General features: G+C 33.5%; 1 non-coding gene across 1 annotated transcript; it reads right to left on the bottom strand.

Moving 5' to 3' along the window:
• Positions 1-9,807: 9,807 nt before the first annotated feature.
• LOC140622513 (U2 spliceosomal RNA) lies at positions 9,808-9,995 on the bottom strand. The gene has a single exon (XR_012022269.1). It is a non-coding gene; the product is annotated as a U2 spliceosomal RNA (small nuclear RNA).
• Positions 9,996-20,609: the final 10,614 nt, after the last annotated feature.

Here is a 20,609-nt window from a genome sequence, read left to right as displayed (position 1 = left end):
GCAGGAGGCAATTTCATTTAATGATGGCAGTGATTGATAGTTCCACATTCACAATCGATTGCTTCAATACCTGCTCATAATCCTACAATATTAAAAAGAATCCCTTAACATTTACTCTTGATGCTCTTTAGAAAGCAAATATATTTCTGTTCCTGAATAAAACACTGAGTATTAAAGATTTAGATAAATTACACTGGCTGCTGCCAGTGGTGTCCCCTGCAGTGAATTAAAAAATACATTTAGCATGAAAACAAGGAACAGATGTTATTTTTACAGTCATTGTTCAAATGGCTCCAGCGAGCTGCATTTTCCCTAGTGCTCCTTTGACTCCTCATAGAGAGGATGAGTTATGGGTTTTTTATGTCTATGAAAGGATAGACAGGGTGGCAATGGTGATGATAATTTTACTCGTAATCATATCTTAAACTATCTTTCTGAAGTTGAGTAACAATTCAACACAATACAAAGAGCCAGCTTTGATTTGAGAGCCCTAGATTGGCAAAGTTCTTTCCCTAACTCTGTGTCACAGAGCCACAAGATTTTACAGGTTATATTAGCAAAGAGAGGATCATGCCCTTACACCCTATTTAGGATAAGTGGTGACACAGAGGAGTCTCAGGGAAACCCACTCCCTCTCTCCAGGGCTGATATAGGATGTGTTAAGGAGCCACTGACTGGCTACAGAGTACCTTTCAACAGGCCAGACTTGAGGGTATAATTGATGATTTCTCCACAACATCACAGTAGCACAGACAAATGTTATAAAGACATTGTCACACATTTGTGTGGTAGGACCTACATAGTGTCACCTTTACCAGATACCCATCCTAGTTGGCTTCAAGAAATGTCAACATGTAAGGAAAGTCTTTGCATTAGTTTAATACTTGGTAGGGGGTGGAGTTTATGTGGATCTGATTAATACCATTTTGTTTCCTGAATAGAACTTCTCTTCTGTAATATGTTGTGAAGTAGGCTGTTAAATTAAAAATATAAAAGACAAAATAGTATAATAAAAAGAACTTAGAAAACACTCTTTGGATCTAGACATACTGAGACTTGAGTTATAATTACCATTTACTTGTTGGATGAGTTCTGGAAACTCCAAGACTTACTTTTGCTCATCTATAAATTTTATGTAAAAATACATGCTTTCCAAGGCTAAAATAAAGATGGAAATAGCGAAATTCCAATATAACCTAAACAAACGAGTGTATTCCTTTCCTGTGTTTGCCTATTTATTGCCTTCCGAAAGAGAATCTGCCAGCGAAAGCCCCTCCACATTTCTTCACACCTTTTCCTTTGGCTGGAATATCTGTTCATTACCATCTTCTAGTCTCCATTTCTTTTAAGGAGCCACTTCCGAATACTCCAAAAAGGAAAAGCCCATTTTTCCCTCTGAACTCCTAACATTCTCATTTCTAGAAACTTGCTGAATTTTGCAGTATTGGAAATCAGGATCTATATCATGACTATTCTTTCCCCCCACAATCCAGCATACCCCCTTCCTTGTGGTGGCTACTTCATACCTGTTGCACCCTGACTGATGATTGATGAAATATGTGATGACTGACTAAGTGAATGAATGAGCGAATGAAGTGTTCATCTTTCACATTTGTACTTCAAGTGCTTTCACATACACTCTTTCAAGTTGGGAGAAAAATACATTATTTTTATTTAAAACAATAAGAATAGCTACTGATATTTGAGCACCTAATATGCAATATGTAATGAGTGTGTCTGTAAATATGTATATAACAATCCTGATAGCTAGATCTCCCTATCACAGATGAGGAATGCATACTGACAGCTGTTCTATAACAGTTCCAGAGTCACACAGCTAACCAGCATACATGATGAGATTTGAACCAGGTTCATAGGGGATCCCTGGGTGGCGCAGCGGTTTGGCGCCTGCCTTTGGCCCAGGGCGTGATCCTGGAGACCCGGGATCAAATCCCACATCGGGCTCTCGGTGCATGGAGCCTGCTTCTCCCTCTGCCTGTGTCTCTGCCTCTCTCTCTCTCTCTCTCTGTGTGACTATCATAAATAAATAAAAATTAAAAAAAAATTTTGAACCAGGTTCATATCTCAAAACTGAATTCCATTTTTCACATCACAAGCTGAAATGAAAACCCCAAAAGATTCTGTGATTTGATCTAGGATTCTGATCCAAGGACAGAATCAGAACTAGACCCTAGCTCTTCTGGAAAAAGAATCAATAAGTGGAAAAGAGTAGCATGGGAGATCTGTGTTTTAACTCTAACTAGATGGACAACTTGAAGCTACAGAATAAAAGAAGGTTAACAACTTTCTATAAGAATATATTCCCAGAGATCTGTATCTCTTATCTGATGAATGTGCCTCAAGATATACATTGCTTTGCCTTATTCCCACTCTGAAAAGGAAAGTTCTCTGAACTAAAGACAAGGATATAGAAGAATATCCTTAAATTCAAGGATATAGAAGAATATCCTTAAATTCTTCATCATTCAAGATGCAGCTGGAGGAATATGCAAGAGATTTTCAGAAGCCTTTCCAGGGTCTAATTAGTTTTGCCTTTACTATGTGCTGCTGTGGGCCAAGAAAGACCATTCATTCATATAAAGATGAATAAACCCCAAAGAGAGGAAAACCACACAATCTCTTGCTTGGTTTACTGAAATAGCCTCCAAAAATGGTTTCCTGCCTGCACTCCTCCCATTTTATGAACATTTTTTTCCACAGGACAGCCAGAATGTTATTTTTTAAAGTTTAAATAATTAGATAATATCATTTTTTTCTACTTAAAACCCTCCATGGTGTCCCAGTTCACTTGATTTTGTATTTAACATCCTTGACTGCCTTTTATTGGGCCTCTTTCTTCAGCACCTTTCCTTGACATACTCCTGACTTGATAGTCTCTCAAAGCTTATCCAACTAATGAACCAAGACTTTTTCCACAGCATAGACTTTACCTGTGCTTTGTTCTTCATCTAGAATGTTCTTTCCACCCTCCTTCAGGTGGCAGCCTAAAATAGCAGTTCTTCCGAGAGGTATTTCCCTAATCTCTAAGTATTGATTCTCCTGTTGTACTCTCTAATAAAAATTCATTATTTATTTTCTATCACTTATAACATTTTGTAATTATATATATGTTCACTTCTTTAATTAACATCCCTCTTTCCCATTTAACTGAAGTTCCAGGAGGTCAGGGATATATGTATACATATATAAAACATATATATGAAATTTATATTTTGTTTTTATTATATATAATGTATATTTTATATGTATAACTATAGTTTCTACAAATTTAATCTATTTATACCCCTATTTATAGGTAAATACACATATATATTTTAATCTATGGTTTGTGGAACAAAACCTAAAACTTAGTGACTATAAGATTAAAAATTCAATCAAGAGATACCTGGAATTTGGAAATGTTTGGTGCTTAAATGAAGTAATATTCTTTTCTTGATAGTCTATGAAACTAAATTCACCAAGAGCCAGGGTTAATTGGCATCGATATACATCTCTCCATCTCCTTTCCAACTAATTATCCATTATCACAGCAACAAGACTAAAGGATATGGACAGCCTTTCCAAGAAGAAGGTGATTAAGGGCACATTAAGATTGCAACTTATCTCATCAACAAAATGATGTCCCAATAGGCATTATTTAGCAGTTGTAAAACCAATTAAGTATAATGGCAACACCCTTAGTAAAAACACCAAGAGTTTCTCTAATCAAAGGGATGTAAGCACCATGCTAAAATGTAAGAATGAAACAATACAACTGCATTGTTGAAAACTTATGTAGTGTGATTTCACTTTATTGATTCATCTTTCATTAAGCTACAAATAAACTTTATTTTAGTCTCATTTCTATATGTCTGTTAAATATTTTTAGTGCTATTTCTGCTATGACTACCATTTACTGAGTATATACTAAACATTAAGCATCTATTATATAATACATCTTCAACAATATATTAAGCTATAAAGTATTTTCTCATGAAGAAATTGGTGTCTGAGAACCTATTGTCCTGCAGTTTCTAGTTCATAGAGATAACATTTGAACCCTGGTATATGTATCCTAAAATCTCAAGATTCATAATGTAATTTCTTTAATTATTCTTATAGTGAAGTATAAACTAAATGCACATTTATATTTTTGTTTTAAATTCACTTAAATAATCATTAGTTCTTATCATATGTGGGTAAGTGCTAATTTCACTTGCAGTAATAACATGATTTTTATTCCAAATTCAGTATTTTATAAAATGTCCCTTTTATTTTTAGTTGAAGTATAATTAACATACAGTGGTATATTAGTTTCAAGTGTACAATATAATGACTGGACAATTCTATACATTATCATGATATGTTACCTCTTAATCAACTTTATTTCTTTCACCCATCCCCCCTTCCACCTTCTCTCTGGCAACCACATTTGTTCTCTGTATTTAAGAGTATTTTTGTGTGTGTATTTTTTCCTTTGTTAATTTGTTTCTTAAATTGTACATAGGAGTGAAGTCATATGGTATTTGTCTTTCTTTTTCTGACTTATTTCACTTAGGATTATGCCCTATAGGTGCATATATGTTGTACTTGGCAAGATCTCATTTTTATGGCTAATATTCCACTGTGTGTGTGTGTGTGTGTGTGTGTGTGTGTGATGAGATACAACATGCACTCGTCTATTGATGGACATAGGTTGCTTCCATGTCATGGCTATTATAAATAATGCTTCAATAAGCACAGGAGTATATATTTTTAAATTAGTGTTTTCATTTTTTTGGGGAGTGAATAACCAGTAGTGGAATTACTAGATCATATGGTATTTCTATGTTTAATTTTTTGAAGAAACTCCATACTATTTTCCACAGTGGCTGCACCACTTTGCATTCTCACTTTGGATAGTGTATGAGGATTCTGTTTTCCCCACATCCTTGCCAATATTATTGCTTGTTATGTTGATTCTAGCTATTTGACAGGTGTGAAGTGATATGTTATTGTGGTTTTGATTTGCATTTCCCTGATGATTTTTGATTTGGAATATCTTTTCTTGCGTCTGTTGACCATCTGTATGTCTTCTTTGGAAAAATGGCTGTTCAGGTTCTCTGCCCATTTTTTAATTGGATTATTATTATTTGGTGTTGAGTTATATAAATTCTTTATGTATTTTGGATATTATCCCTTTATTATATATATCATTTGCAATATCTTCTCCCATACAGGAGGTTTCCTTGTTGTTTTGTTGATGATTTCCTTTACTGGGCAATAGCTTTTTATTTTATTTTGGCACGTTCAAATAGTGTAACATTGCTATTGTTTTTCTTTTTTTCTTTTTTCTTTTTAAAGATTTTATTTATTTATTCATGAGAGACACAGAGAGAGAGAGAGAGAGAGAGAGAGAGAGAGAGAGATTCAGAGATACAGGCAGAGGGAGAAGCAGGCTCCCTGCAGGGAGCCTGATGTGGGACTTGATCCCGGGTATCCCGGATCACACCCCGGGCTGAAGGCGGTGCTAAACCGCTGAGCCAACCGGGCTGCCCTGCTATTGTTTTTCTTGTCATAGGAGGTATATCTAGAAAAATGTTTCTATTACCTATACTAAAGAAATTACTGCTTATATTTTCTTCTAGGGGTTTATGGTTTCAGTTTTCATAGTTAGGTCTTGAATCCAATCTCATGTAAATATAAAGTGGTATTTTCTCCCTGAATTACTTTTCATCACTGTACATCTCTTAATGGTGTTTTTTTTTTTAACCTATGAAAAATGTAATTCTTTATTCCTTAATAAATTCCCATTGAAATTAGAGCATAGATGAGATTTCAGAACCAGTTGAAGTTCTATTTTTTAAAAGTGCATAATGATAGTTAAGAATGCAAAATGCTAGGATAAGTATCGATTTATCTTTGAATTGTCATTAGTGGGGTTTCGCTTAGAATCTAAAAGTAATCACTGCATACATAGTGACCTTTCCTCTCTAGAATTGGGGAATCTAATTTTATTTTATATAAAGTTTTATATTTTATAAATTATAAAACCAAAAGATGCTTATAATAAAAATTAAAATTACATATAAATGTATTACATACAACCTCAAATTCTCTCAATTCTCAATATCATTTTTTACATGAAAATAGTATAAGTTGTTTTCTTTGGGGTGTGTATGTATATAAATATGTAAATTGTTATATACATACAATATGGAGAGTATTACCTCTTTTAATTTTGTATTGGGAAAAAGAATGCACAGAACAAAAGAGATGTCAAAAATAGAAAAAGGATATAGATTTGACGATTGAATGGATTTGAATTATGAGGGAGAGGAAGGAATTGAGAATTACTTTATGGTTATATTAACATTTATCAACATAGGAATAGGAATTACAATAATAAATTCAAGGAAAAAATCACTTATGATGTTTAGAGCATGATACCTTTGGGGTACTAGGCATTACAGGTGAAAATTTTTATCTACCAGAGGCAGAGAAGAAAAACGGTAAATAAATCACAGAAGTTAGTAATTAGGTTTACTTTTGATTGCAAGTCACAGAAAACTCAACCTTAAAAATGTATTAGACAATTAAAAAAAGGATTGGCTTCCTTATAATGGATATCTATAAATAAAGAGTAAAACAGGCTTGGTTTGTCAAGTAGCTATGTGATGAAATCACTCACAGTCATTTTTTTCCCACTCTGCTGTCTGTATTATTAGCTTTATCTTAAGGCTGATTTCTGCCAATAGCAGTCAAGGCTATACTTTGCCTTTTTCATATTAACTAGAAAGAAAAAAAATAACTAACATCAAAAGACCCTAACTTTCAATGTGTTTGAGTAAACTTAGGTCCTGTGCCATTTGCTGAACCATAGTGGGGACTAGTGAATGCTTTGGGTTACCTCTGAATAAATGGGGTGGGGATTGGAGGTTGGTGGTGATTCCCTTGCCTGTCTCAGATGTAATAAGGTCTATTTCTGGAGTTGGGGTTGATTTCCCAACTCAACAGTTCTTATGTAGTGGATGTGTGGGTAGAATAGATTGTAAGGCTTCTAGTACTGTATCCATTACAGAAGGCAGGCAATGTACAGACTTTCAAGGATTATGTGAGCACTAAGTAAATGATCATCAATGTATTTAATGATTAGGAATTTACTACCTTTGAAGAAAGAAGCTGAAATCATATCGTACTAGGTTAAAGAATTAACAGAAAAGCATGTGAAAAGTGGACACAGTGTTGTGGGATCACTCTTTTAAGAATAATGGCTTTTGAAGGAGAGAGTAAAGACAGTGGTAGCTAAGGAGGAACCATTATCGAATAATATAGGATGATTAATTCAGACAATAGAAGAGAAAAAGAAAGTACCTACTATATTTGAAATAAAAATTACATTTTGTCAATTATCATAAGTTATTTTACATCATGGAAAGATCTCAATTTAAGAGTTACTTATTCTTATAAATAAGTGATTAATTCTGATATTAATATTATTAAAATCTTCATTTTGACGTCAATATGTACTGAAACAACTTTCCTTTGCATCCTCCCATGAGAATGTGATAAGACTATTCCCTTAGGAATCATGACAGACTAAATATGACAATGTGTATGACATCTCTAGTATAATCTTTGGCGTGTAGTAGTAGTCAGTAAATATTTTTCTTTAGTCCATCCCTATTTTCTGAGTCCAACGGATAAAATAAACTAGATTATCTCTAAGATCTAAAAGTCAATTAGTCTATGATTTTAATTTTAAAAAATGGGTGTTATTCTATATGTTGGCAAATTAAACACAAATAAAATCTTTAAAAATAAATAAATATTAAAAATTAAAAAAAATAAAAATGTTTAAGTGCCAAAGAAGTTATAATGAGAGGAGCAATTTGAGAGCATCTCCACTCTATAAGCTGGAGAGTTTCCTGCTACATCTGCTGTTTTGAGGTTTATGAGTAGCCTTATTTAGCCATGACTATGATGTGCCTTGTTTCTACAATGTCCAAACATCTCTGAGTTAATGAACAGGAAAGAAAAAAATGTTGGTTGCCTTTCAGACAGGCTTTTCGTCCCTTTTTATTATACTCTACTTTTGATCTTTGGATATCATTATTGCATAATATGTTTGTCAAGTAAAAGATATGTTTCCATGTATTTATAAAAAATTGAAATTATATGTTTCCCTAAGAAATTTACATATAGTAGCCTGCTATTCAATGAGTAAAATAGCCGATAATCTCCTATTCTATAAGATCTGTGGTCCAAAGTTAATACACAAATACATAGTATACTCTTGGTTTTGAACCATCCCTTTCTCCCATATATTATCACAAGCATCTTGCATTCCAAATCAGTAATGGTCACTGTATATTATTATAAAGTTAATGCATCTTAGGATCATTTTGGTTTGTGCTGTACATCATCCTAGGCAGAATTGTCAGCTTCATGCTTGCAGCTGCTCTCAATCTGTCATCATAAATGATAAAAGAGCTTTGGAGTCTTATTTTCTATTGTACATTATTGTTACTACAAGAATGCAAGACCAGCATATCTTGGCTTGCTCACAAGACCCTTTATGAAGATATGAACTTTACTAGAGAAGCAAGGAATCTTTACATTTCTAAGTAAATAAATAAAACTGTAAATCTTCTAAAGTTTTGGGTTAATACCATTGGAACTTAACATAAAGCCCCATTCTTATATACGGATCTCAATTTAATTTTTTCAATTATTTTTAATTTCCATGATTCTTATTCCCTGGAGTAAAACTAGTATAATTTCTCAAATGGATATTTTTGAATACTTGTCAGCAAATGTGAAATGAATAATATTGAACAATAGTACTCCATAGACTTCTCACATTTATGCCTGCCTTGTGAGCAAGGCATTAACTTCCACTTATTCCAGACAATTTTTTCCAAGGATATTTGTAGAGCGAATAGTTGTGGTATAAAGATTATAACTTTCTGGAGTAAATGACAGGTTTGCTTACAGTTTGGGAAAAACAAGTGTCTTTCTCCAAAGCAAATGTCAGGAATGCTTTTTGTCCAGTATAATAAAAACATCTCTCTCTGAAGCACAGGGCCAGCATGTTACTGCCTACTATAAAAATTTAGGGTTTCCTGTGTTCAGGATTCCTCTCCTGTAATGCAGCCCACTGAGTATACAGGCATCTCTCTTCACCTATTTCTGTTGTTCCTGAGAATTGGAGAGAAAGGATGGAAATAGGTTGCAACTCGTGATATTTATTGTACATAAGAAGTAAAATCTATTGTTTCCATCCTTGAACTCTTATTTATTCTGCTAGTTTCTTCTATGGAATTTTGGTAGGTTATCTTGTTTGAATGCAAGTTAGATAGAATCAAGACTTTTTAACAATTCTTGGCAACATGTGTAAGAAAATGAAGAGGCAGCTTCCGAAGTTTTTTAGTGGAGAATTTATTTTAGGAAGCCAAATGCAGCCCAAATAAACAACCGACAAAACACATGCTTAATTATGTTTATTTCTATTCCATTCTTGATTTTTAAAAAATCTATTTGCCAAAAGGTTTTATGTAATATCACGTATGTTTTATTGCTGAGAGACGAGCAGCATCAATGAAGGAAATAAAATCTTTGAAAAAAAATTAAGATATTTCCAAAGAAGCCAGAATCTGTGTGTGTGTGTGTGTGTGTGTGTGTGTGTGTGTAAAATTTATTCTAAGCTACTGCTTATTTCAGAGAATATAAGTAATACTTAAAATGGATATTAATCATGGACAGCTCTGTATTTAACTTTATAAACAGAGATATACATTTTACGCTTTCTTAAAATTTATTTGATTAGACTAGTTATTAGATTAGAGATCGTGATTCTATATCCCAATTTTATTCTAATGGACTATTAGAACTTTCCTGGAAGAATGTTGTAATGACTTAGACTTTACTTTTATATTGGATAGAGGACGTATCAGATGTTAAACTGATAAGAACAGATACTACACTTGATCTTAGCCAAAAGGCGGAGAAGCAATAAACTTTACTTTTATATTGAGCAGCCCCAGTGGCTCAGCGGTTTAGCGCCACCTTCGGCCCAGGGAGTGATCCTGGAGACCCGGGATTGAGTCCCGCATCGGCTCTGTGCATGGAGCCTGCTCCTCCCTCTGCCTGTGTCTCAGCCTCTCTCTCTCTGCGTCTCTCATGAATAGATAAATAAAATCTTTAAAAAATAAAAAAATAAAACTTTACTTTTATATTTGTTTAATGGGCTACTTTTTGTCTACTTAATATTTATAGATAACTCTCTCCAGTCTTTTAAAATTTGTAATAGAACCCTAATTTTATTCCAATAATCTGCCATTCTCATATGATCATATGCTTCACTAGGCTGTGGCAATTCCATTTCCCTTGCCAATACTTTGTCTAGGAATGGGTATTTGATAACACTTAGAATAATGCCTGAGGAAATTTTGGAGCACTTCTGAGTATGCCTCTCTTACTCTAAAGAAGAAGTATGAAAGGAGATGCTCTCCTCTCCTTCCAATGTGATATGGTATGTGGAATTGTGATAGCCACCTGTCATCATGAGGAATGTTAGTCTGAGGTCCTCACTGGAATGATAGTAATCTACTGAAAAGTGCAAAGAATTTCACTTATTGATGATGCCATCACTGGACTAACCAATTCTAGGGCTAATTATACATGTATGATATGTATACATACCTGAGATATGGTGTATGGCATGGTACATATACCGGGGATGGTATACATACATGAGATAATAAATTTCTTTACTATTAAAGCCATATTAATACAATTTTATGGATCTCTTAAATGAAATTTGTGTGTGTGTATGTGTGTGTGTGTGTATTGGATATGTGTCTAGAAAAGAGGAATGGAACTAAAAGTCATAGACAGTTAAATTCTGACCAAGCTCCAGACAAAGCTAAAATGAAACAAGGTCATTTTTAAGGTCTATGATAGTCATATCACATAAGGAACCTCATTAGATCTGCGTACTATCACAGATGATTTCTTATTGATCATCCTAATTAGCTTCTGTAAAATATATAATAATACTATTTAAATTCTGTCCTTTTTATATATGGTTGAATCTTTTGTTCATGAAGAATCTTTTTTTTTTTTATTGGTGTTCAATTTACTAACATACACCTGAATCCTAGTATTTCAAATGAATTAAAAGAAATGTATTGTCTTGGGCATAGGCAATGAAATGGAATTTTGCTTCTTAGATCACTGCTTTTCTTCATTTTACACAGCCAGTTTTGGGGGTAATACATGGAACCAGTAGAACTTAATATGAAAATCACTCTAATTTATATCTGGGATTTTGCAAATTTAAGACAGAATTAAATTTTATATGTAAGCCAATGAGTTTAAGCTAGCATTATGTGTCCAGCTTGGCCTCACTAAATATGCATCAGTAATGGTGATAATTTCTGTATCATAACTAATAATTCATTTGTCAAAGTGGAAATAGAAATGATATCTTTTATGTTGTATTGATTTTAAAGCATATCCTTAATATGACGGCTTACTCATAAAACCAATCAGGCAATAATAGATTTCAAGAAAGGCAACTGATAAAATTTTCTTTATTGTAGTGAAGTCTGAGAATAAATGCTTTTGGATAAAGCATAATTTCAGGTGAGAAAAAGACAAAGAGGGTGAATGGTAAAGAAAAATAAAACTATCAAACAAATAAAAAACATACTGCTTTTTTTTTTAGAGTAAATCTCCCTTTGATAAACTATCAAAAAAGAAGCTTTAGGAATTGCCACCTATGATAGATAATCAGACTTGCCTCTAAGCAAAACAATTTCTGTTAGATATGAGGGAGGAAATTAAAAATGCTTAGCACTTGACGTTTATTTCTGCATTGGTTAAGGTAAGCAGAGTGATGTTCTATTGGATGTGAAGAGATGCTGTGTAAGTAAACATGGGCGATTTAGAACCATTCATCTCTAGTATTTTATTCAATTTACAATCTTGCAGAGAAATCAATAGGCCTAGTTCTCTTCTTGTCTGCCCTCCTTTCTGCTAGCCTCATGCCATTAATCTGAGTTTAATGGGCACAGTAGCTTTAATGAATGTTGTCTTTAAGGTAATGTAGCAATTTATCCCTGGATTCACTAATCTCTATGCTTGGGCAATATGGTAACCTCCTGTTTCCCCAGACCCTCTGGAGACTAGCTAATGCTCTAGTTTCTTAGAGTTAAAATTCTCTCTATTGTCCGTTGAAAACTTTCAGATCAACTCTGTTTTCAGCCTTGATAATAAATTTGTAGAAGTGAAGAGGGAATAGGTGGTATCTGTGGTACAACTGTCAGAGAAGACGTGAACTGTGGAGATAAGACAATTCAGAAATAAATTGTTTATATATCAGGTAACTGCTTCACAAGCAGTTAAATATAATTAACAATAATAGTCATTGATTACTCAGTGCCTTTTTTTTTTTTTTTTTTTTTTGCCAAAATCTGGGCTAAGCGATTACGCATTATCTCTTTTATTCAGCTACTGAATAATTTTTTTTTTCAATAAAAAACCTGCTCTCATCACTCCTGCCTGAAACCCTCAGATGTCTCCCCATGAGCTTAGTTTTCAATCGAACCTACTTATCACAGGTATAAAACCTTGAATGTCTGGACTGTGCCGAACCCTGTGATCTCAACTTCCACCACTCACTTTCTTACTCACACTATCATGGCCTCACTGTCTCAACCCCCTTCTACTTTGGGGATTTTATACTTGTTCCCTCTTCCCAAAAATCTCTTTCCCCAACTCTTTACAGGATTCAGTTCTCATTTGCCGGGCGGGTCTCTGCCCAGTTACCATCTCCTCAGCAAAGTCTTCCTGATTACCCTGTTAAAAAGGGCTTACTTTCTTCTAGATGCTCATTATCACCCAAATCATGCCATGCCTTTGTTGATGTCTAATTCCAAAATAAAACACAATAAAAATGGTAGCTCCATGAGGCAGGATGTTTGTATCTTATATTTATTAATAAATTTCTTGTATTAATGAATGCTATCAAGAAACTATCCTTCAAAGAAGTATTTTTTGAATGAATGTTCGATCTAATGCATAAAGAAGGGATTCCAAATGATATTATTATTCCCCTTCCTTTTACAGATAAGAAAAATAAGAGCACTTGAGTTATGTTACTTTCTCAAGGGAATATGACTAATAAGGATTAAAATTATGCGTCAACTTACTTCCAGCTAGCATTCATTCATTTAACTCTGTTACTGTTTGTTGTTTCCATGTTTGTTTAATATGAAAATACATGGCTCTGAAAGTTCTTGGGTATTTCTTCTGGTGAACATGTACAAGGATTCTCTAAAATCCATGTGCATGTAGGATAGGGAGAGCTGAGTGATAGTGTGTTGACATTTTTAACATCACTAGATAATACCAGTTTTCCAAAATGGTTGTGCCGGATTTCACTCCTACCGGAAGTTCTGAACTTTCACCTTGCACTTCAGCAATACATTAATGTTCTTTTTCAAAAATGCAATGTAGTTTTGGCCCTCTCTTGTACTTTTGTTGTCTTTTTAAAAAATTTGTGTCATTAAACATTTTCAATACTTTTTTATTTCTTGCACTGTGTCTGGTATTTTTAGTATCTGAAATCCTTATTGGTGTCATCTTTGTTTTCATGACTTGCTTCCTTTTATTTACTTATTTTTTAACTGTAGATGTAATCCAATGCTCATGTGGCCTCTATGATTGAGAATTCTCTGAGACTATTTTTGAGAGTGTATTCATACAGTGACAATTTGCTTTTGCTTTCTCTGGACTTCTGTATAATGAAATGATGGAAATTCAATCTCCAAATTCATGCAAGGCCAGTCTTTTGGTTACAGACACTAAAGGGAAACTTGCATATCAACTCATGTCCCATCTCAATAATTTTCTTTCTGTGTACATTTGTAGATAGCATCCGGCCTATGTTTTTACTGAACTCTTTGTGAGCCTCCAAATTTTGCAGAATCTTAAGCCTATCTCCCCATACTGTGCAAGTCTTAAGCCTTTTTTCTTGTTCAGGTCTTCTTATTAAAATTCTAACCATTTGATCAGAGGTTTCTGCAATTTTTCTGATGACACTTGCAGTTTCAAAGTGATCTTATGACTCTGACGAGCACTTCCCTTTTATGCACTGGTTTAAGTAAATTTCTTTTTTCTGAGCTTGCTTCTTCCTGGCTCAGGATTTTTTTCTTTTTTTTTTTTTTTTTTTTTTTTTCTTTTTTTTAGGATTTTTTTTCTATACTGTATTGCTATGTATTTTGAATGGGAAAGTGTTTTAGGTCATAAAATCTTCCGTAGATTACCAGACCATATTTTGTTGGTAAACCTTATTATGTTTTTCCTCCTTTATTTTCTTCTTAATACCAATAAATAAAACTTGAAATATGTATTGGAAGCCTAAATATCACTAACCTTTGAAGTATTTTTTGATTGAGCTCATATGAAGACATAGATGCTTGGAAGTATTTTTTGATTCAGCTCATATGAAGACATAGATACACTTAAGTTTATATATCTCACACGAATATCAATAATTCCCTCTTTCCTTCAAATATTCAAAATCATTGTTAAAATACAACATAGTTATATTACGTTGTATTTTAACTATGACTTTCATAGTTTGCACTTTAAAAATTTTTTCCCAGGATTTTAAATAACTTTATTCTTTGTGTAGATTTTTTTTTTATCATTTCATTAAAATAATTCAACTTATTTATATTTTAGATAGTTAAATTTTTAGGCCAACTGTGCAATGATACCTCTCAGATTTTTTTTTTTTTTTTTTTGTCTTTGTGGAGCTAATTAGCCTGTCTCTGGGATTAATTAGCTTCCTCTGGGGCTTATTCTTTGTTTTACCAAAGTACATCCATAAGTTTTTTTTTTTTTTTTCAAAAATAAAGACGCATGGGGGAAAAACTTCCTGAATACTGTTATGACAAGAAATTCTTTACTTCTTTCTCTCATTTGAATTCAGTAGGATACAGATTTCTGGAGATAAAGTACTTTCCTTCCTTGGGGCCTCTAGTATTAGATATTACTGACTACTTGATAGGTGGCAATATTTTTTTCTTTGAGTATTTTTAGGACATTTTCTTTATTCTTTATAGTTTGACATATATTGGGATATTTCTAGCTGTGTACCTCTTATCACTCAACAAGTTTAAGTGAATATTTGTCTTTTTCTCTTAACTTGGAAAAATTGCTTCTAATGCTTGTTAATTTCTCCAATTTATTTTCATGCTTTCTCATTCTAAAAGTCATTTTTAACTGATATCAGGACTCCTGAGTTGATGGTCAGTTTAGTTTTGCTTTCCTATTTCTCCACTTTTGTCTCTTTTCTAGAGGTTCTGAAAGAGTTCAATTTTATCACAACTCTTCTGTTTCACTTTTAAAATTTGGCCATCATAGTTTTTATTGCCAAGGATTCTTCTTCTTTATTTTTTTTTTCCTTTTAAAAACCATTCAACTTTTATTTTATCTGTGCATTATCTCTAAAACAAACAAAACAAAACAAAAACCTCTTTGAAGAGACTAAATAGAATCTTCAGGTACTTCTTTTCCCCAGGATGTTTTGTTTCCTTCAGGTTCATATCGATTCTTATTTTGGAAGCTTTTAATCCCCTTCAGTTTCCTATTTGGGATGAATGATCATTTTGATTAACACAGGTGGCTTAGTAGTTGCTATCTGCCTTTGTTGGCCCTTCTTTCTAGTGTTTGTGTATCTCTGGGTAGACCCCGTCACAACTCAAATTTCACCTCAGGCAGGCAGGCATTCAGTTTTCTCTCCTCCTAGTTGCCAAAATTGGGAGAGCCCCCTATCTGAAAATCCAGAGATTTCTAAGAAAATTAATCTGATTTGTTAGAATGTATTTCTCTAGAATGTATTAAACCTCATCACTGGGATGCCTGGGTGGCTCAGTGATCAAACATCTGACTTTGGTTCGGGGCATGATCCTGGGATCCTGGGATTGAGTCCCATGTCGGGCTCCCTTCATGGAGCCTGCTTCTCCCTCTGCCTATGTCTCTGCCTCTCTCTCTTTCTCTGTGTCTCTCATGAAAAAATAAATAAAATCTTTCAAAACAAAACAAAAATACAACAAACAAGCAAACAAAAACTCTCATCACTGAGCGTAGGTTAGGACCAGATTTTTCAAGTCCCTAACCTTTTTCCCCTCTCTTTTTCGAGCTCTACTTGTAGATTTTTTGGAAAGTGAAAACTTTCCCAGCTTAACTACAGCCTTAACTACAGCAGGGCTCTGAGCTGTGATTCACTGTGTTCCAGTGTTTCAGCCGATTTGATACTACTATATGCCGGCTCTCAGAAACTCTTCAAAATCTTTGGTATTCTTATGGTGTGACCTTCCCATTATTAGTACTTTCTTAGCTAACTGCATTCCGTTGTGCTAGTCATGTGAATGAGGTTTGTAGAGAAATGAAGACTAAATTTATAAATTTTCTCCATTTTCTTAAAATGTAATTATTAGCCCTGCAAATATAATTTTATTATTGAGCATTCAGTGGAATATGGGAGTCTAGCCACAACATCACTTGCTAATCATCAAAGAAATTTCAATTAACTATTCTTTGAAAACAGATATTGTACATATATATATATATAATTTTCATTATTTTTTAAAAGATTTTATTTATTTATTCATGAGAGATACAAAGAGAGAGAGGCAGAAACATAGGCAGAGAGAGAAGCAGGCTTCATGCGGGGAGCCTGATGTGGGACTGGATCTAGTGACTCCAGGATCACGCCCTGGGCTGAAGTTAGATGCTTAATCGCTGAGCCACCCAGGTGTCCTTATATATTTTATTTTTAATTTAAAGAAAGGGAGAGATACAGAGAAACAGAGAGAGAAGGGGTGGGAAAGAGCAGAGGGAGAGGGAGAGAGAGAATCTCAGGCAGGCTTCATGCCCAGTGCAGAACCCATTGTGGAGCTAGATCCCATAACCCAGAGGTCATGACCTGAGCTGAAATTAGAAGTTGGACACTTAACCGACTGAGCCACCCAGGTACCCCCAAATATTGTACAAATATTGTACAAAACAATACAAAATGTAGTGAAAGTGCAATTAAACACTTTGAATTCATATCAAGAGATTCATGGAACTTTTTATTTTTAAATATAAGATAGTCTTGTTAAGGTATTTGGACATAACTTCTACATAATTTCTGTGTAGCATCAAAAAGTAATTAAATTAAAATGGAAATTATTTCCATCTCAAACATAAAATTATATAAAGATAGTCTAGAGATATAAATGGAAAAATAAAATATTTTTATGTTACATAAAGGGGAACAATTAATGGAGAAATATCTCATATCCCTAAAGTGGAATAAAGAATATTATAAGATATCAGGAATTTACAATTTAAGTATAGATTTCATACAGCTTCAAAGAAATTTACAATAGCATTTACTTGCCTTGATAAAACATTTTAAAATTGATAAAACATTTTAAAAACATTTTAAAATTATTCTGAGAGAGTAGAGAGGTGGGACAATAGAAGAAAACTCTGACTAACAATGAGTAATAAGGAAATTACTCTTTCTTATATAAATATGTTATATAATTTTGATAGCTAAATATGTGATATTTTCATTGCAATAGAAAGTTAATTGAAATAGCCCATAAAAAAACCTTATTTTATTCAAGTTGCTTTATTCACCAATGGATAAAAGCTACACATGGCTAGAAATGGAACCAAAAAAACCTAATTTATATTCTTTATTCCAACAAGAGAAATAAATTCCAGGGGGATTAACATGTCTAACATCAAAAATGCTGGATAGCAAGAAGGTATTAGGAAAGAATATTTACCAAACCTCTTATAGGAATAACCTTTCTATGCTTACAAGAAAAAAGAAGAAATCATAGGAAATGAACAAAAAGATTTAAAACATGATTAAAAGTTACAAATGGAAACAACAGGGGCGCCTGGGTGGCTCAGTCAGGTAAGCAAATGACTTTTGGTTTCTGCTCAGGTCTTGATCTCAGGGTTGTGAGATGGTGCCCTGTGTCAGACTCCACAGGCTTCGGACTGGGTGGGGAGCTTGCCTAAGACTCTCTCTCTGCCTCTCCCTCTGCCTTTCCCTTTAAAAAAATGAAAATGACAGACTTGGAAATTATGTGTAATGGTAAGCCAAATAGTAAGTATATCTTATTAAGACATAGAAAAAAGTAAGGAAAATAGATATATGCACATGAACAAACTGGAACACAAATGTAGTTAAAGTATTTGACACAGTCTACGTAAATGCAAGTAAAAACCATTTAAGGGTAGGTTGTTGTTGTTGTTGTTGTTGTTGTTGTTTTAAGATTTTATTTATTCTTGAGAGACATGGAGAAGTAGGCTCCCTGCAGAGCAACTGATAGGGCACTCAATCCCAGGACCCTGGGATCATGCCCTGAGCCAAAGAAAGATGCTCACCCACTGAGCCACGTAGGCGTCCCAAAGGTACTGTTTAAAATAATTATACTATTTTAATTTGGTATTACTTATATACAGTAAAATACACAGCTTTTTGAGTACATGACTATATTATTTTGACACATTATATGAATATTTATATGATTATGGTTACACATATAATATCTCCATCCTAACCAAAACATAGAACTTCACTGCCCCAGAAAGTCCCCTCATGTCCCTTACTCATCAGTTCCTTCCTTTTCTCAGAGATGACAACTATTTTTGTCTTATCACCCTAGTTGAGTTAGAAATTCTGTAAATCGAATGATGCTATATGTAGATCTTCCACCCCACTTTCTTTTACTTAAAATAATGCATCAATAGTTTATTCCTATTATTCCTACATCCAATAGTACATTCCTGAATATTATTCCTATTTCATGGATATCCTAAATTTCTTTTTTTATTCATTTACCTGTTAATAGCTATAATGGTCATTTTCTTTATGATTCTGAATAAATTTGCCCTGCACATTGATGTGTTTTCATTCTTCCTGGGTAAATATTTAGCAGTGCGATTTCTGGGTAATTGTTATGTGTCTGATACTGTAAGATACCGACAAACAAGCTATCAATAATTTTTGTTGTTTCACAGTATTTACTATTTTTACCTTTGAAATTCTGACCTTTATAGTGAGTTTTGATTACATCTCATTGTAGATTCAATTTGCTTTTTCCTCAATAGCTAAAGCTGTGGAACATATTTTCATGTTGTCATTAGCCAGTTCTGTACTATCATGTATGTCTATTGAGGATTTTTGCCCAGTTTTTTAAACATTATTAAAAATTTGTTTTATTTAAGGAGAGAGAGCATGTGAGTGGTGAAAAGGGCAGAAAAGAAGGAGAGAATCTCAAGGAGATTCTGAGCTGAGCATAGAGCCCAAGGCAGGGCTTGATCTCATGACCCTGAGATCATGATCTGAGCTGAAACCAAAAGTCATTCACTTAACCGACTGAGCCACTCAGGACGCTTTGCCCAGTCTTTTTTTTTTATTGTGTGGCATTTTATTAATAACTTGTACAATAATAACTTGTAATAAGTTATTATTAATAACTTAAATAATCTATGTACACATTTTTTTTGCCAGACAGCTATAGTAGGTACTTGATGCCACTTTATAAATGACTTTTTTCTTTCATTTAAGTGTTTTTTGAAAAAACAAAAACAGATGGCTCAGATTTTTAAAAGTCGAATATATTAGATTTTCCTTTTAAAATTAGTACTTTTTAAATTCCGAAGAATGAATTCCTAATCTAAATTCACAAAGAAGTTCTCTTAATTTTTTCTTCTGGAAGCTTTGTAGTTGAAGTTTATACATTTAGTTCTATGATCTGTACTGAATTAATTGTTCTAAATGTTATGAGGTAGGGGTTGAGATAATGACTTTTTTTTCCTATGCCAATAACAAGTTTTTTTTCAGTACCATTATTGAAATAACTGTATATTACTCATTTAATTACCTTGGCACCATGGTCAAAAATCAATTGACTGGGTTTCTGTGGATGTATTTCTGTACTCTCTATTTGTTTTATTGATCCATTATCTATCCTTTCACCAATACCACACTGATGTGATTAATGTAGCTTTATACTTAACCCTGAAATCCCACAGAGTGTTCTTTTCTTTGAAGATTATTATGAATATTCTAAGCTTGAAAGATAAGCTTTTTGAATTTTAAAATAGTTTTAGATTTGCAGAAAAGTTGCAAAGAATAAAGGTTTCCCATATACTCCATTCACAAATTTTCTAATTATTAACACCTTGCCTTAGTCTGGCACATTTGTCATAACTAATGAATTAATATTATGATTATTATTATTTTAGATATCTATTTGAGAGAAAGCGAGAACAAAAACGAGAGAGAGAGAGAGAAAGAGATGTGGGCAGGGGCAGAAGGAGAAGGAAATAGATAATTTTGAGCAGACTCCTTCTGAGCATGGAGCCTGACACCAGGCTCAATCTCAGGACCCTAAGCTCATGGCTTGAGCTGAAATCAAGAGTCAGACACTTAACTGATGAGCCACCCAGGTGGCCCTTGATACATTATTATTAAAGAGTTAATACTCTATTCAGATTTCCTTAGATTTACCCCCTGTCCTTTTTATGTTCCAGTATAATAT

The sequence above is a fragment of the Canis lupus genome, chromosome 31 (assembly GCF_048164855.1).
Source record: "Canis lupus baileyi chromosome 31, mCanLup2.hap1, whole genome shotgun sequence".
Lineage (NCBI taxonomy): Eukaryota > Metazoa > Chordata > Mammalia > Carnivora > Canidae > Canis > Canis lupus.
The sequence above is the reverse complement of the archived record's forward strand: the minus strand, read 5'-3'. Positions and strand labels throughout refer to the sequence as shown.